The sequence below is a fragment of the Coregonus clupeaformis genome, unplaced genomic scaffold (genome assembly GCF_020615455.1).
Source record: "Coregonus clupeaformis isolate EN_2021a unplaced genomic scaffold, ASM2061545v1 scaf1015, whole genome shotgun sequence".
Taxonomy (NCBI): Eukaryota; Metazoa; Chordata; class Actinopteri; order Salmoniformes; family Salmonidae; genus Coregonus; species Coregonus clupeaformis.
The window spans coordinates 2,972-5,000 of record NW_025534469.1 but is presented as its reverse complement, the minus strand read 5'-3'; positions in this window follow the sequence as shown (position 1 = coordinate 5,000).

Sequence of the window (2,029 nt, the reverse complement as noted above, 5' to 3'; positions counted from 1 at the left end):
ATAGTCTAATGTCATGGACTAATGTCACGAGGGACTTTGAGGGGTTGATGTCTCAGGCAGTGACAGAACACGTCACTAAGGCAAAGAGAGCAGGTCAGTTCTTGACCTCTAAACCCTGGGTTTTGTTATAACAAAGTGGTCCTTTCACTAAGAGTCCGGTCTCTCCATGTAGAGAGGGTCATTTACGGTTAGATTAAGTGCTTGTGTTTCTATAGAAGGACGTATTACTAGCTTGTTAACCAATTGTCCGAGCCATTGTCAGATAATGCATTATAAAATCGTTTATCTAAATCAAATGCATACAGTGATGTTACCCAGGTCAGCCTAAAAATGAACTCTTTCCATAGCCTATATTTACACATACATTAACTTGCTGAATCTCCAGATCAAATTGTTGAAGACACACACAGTTTAGGCTACATCTGTTGGCTATTTGTCAAATATATCCCAAATAGTAGGTTTTTCAATCAATAAGTCGATGACATCGAATACTGCTGAGGTGCGTATAGGCTTTGACAGTAGGCTATTTTAATCTTAATTTTATGTCACTGTCCAGTGGTTTGACCGTCATCTGAAAAGAGAGGATAGGGCCTACAAGAAATACATGAATAGGCTTGAACAATGGTCCAACTGACTTGGGTTATACCGACATCTAGTGCTCGATTGATGTTTTTCATTCCTCATGTTATGATACTGTAAAGTCAATGGGATGTGCTCTAGTCATAACCTCTATAACGTTTGTAATCGAAAATGCAATTTATAAGCTTAATTGGGCAATTAAGAGAATTTTGTAAATATTAGGCCTATTTCAATTTGTTTCAGCATTGTAATATAGGATTGCGAATAGTTTGTGTCAGATGTTTTGTACTATATCAGAAATGATGGTAGTAAATCACCAAAGTTATGGTCGAGACACAAAAATCATAATCTTCAATAGATGGTTTATATTTTATATTTCTGCCCCAATGCATATTCTCATATTCTAAAAAAGTATACAAACTACAATCAATATTCTATCAAATATTGCATCTAATATGCAAATATAATCTACACTAGGCCTAGGAATTAGATTCACTGCACAAAGAGTGCTTGTTTTGTTTGAAGAAGTCAAATGCAATCTTTTCCATGTTTGGTGCAGCCAAGACTGTAAAATGAGTTGTATAGTCCTAAAGTAGCTTTGTTATTGCAGTTGCTTAACAAATTAATGAAAGTGAGCTATACACTTCAACACTGTTCAATATGTAACTTTAGAATTCAAGTTGTGTTCACATGTGTTAGGTGAGAAATGGTCAGTGCACAGTTTCAGAGATCTATAATTATTTAGATTTTTAACATGATTATTAAATGATAATAAAATGTTTCATGTGTTTTCATTTGTTTTCATTATTACATGACTCCTTATAATAAACAATTTTTTTTTGACATATCGTCGAGACACGCCATTTCGATGCATGTGTGTGAGTCAGTTGTTATTCGTTGGTAAATTAGGCCAACAACAACAAGGTAACCCGGGAACGTGTGTGTATGAATGTGTGTGTGTGTGTGTGTGTGTGTGTGTGTGTGTGTGTGTGTGTGTGTGTGTGTGTGTGTGAGAGAGAAATAACTCAAAGTTGTTAATTTTAGAAGCTAATTATATTGATTAGATTAGTCCTACGTACGAAATAAGGTGTCTTCGACCGGTGTCTTGGACCGTGTCAAGTTTAATTTACCCATAAGTAGAGTAAAATTGGATACATCATTCAGTGATTTATTTCATGCATGCACCATTATTATGTGTGCAAAAGAGGACATATTTTATTAGTTGAGTCTGTCTGGAATATTGTTGGGAGGGAAGCCTCACCACTAGTTTCCACCTGCCACAGTGCAAGATGGGATGGGCTCCACCACAAACCTCCCTTAGTAGGTAGGTTACAGGCACAACTTAGGCCACATGGCCTTGAATAAATACATTAATTTTTACTGTGAATAGGCCTAGACCTATTAATAAAGACAAAAATACAATATTTTCGTAAAAAGTTTGATGAAGCCC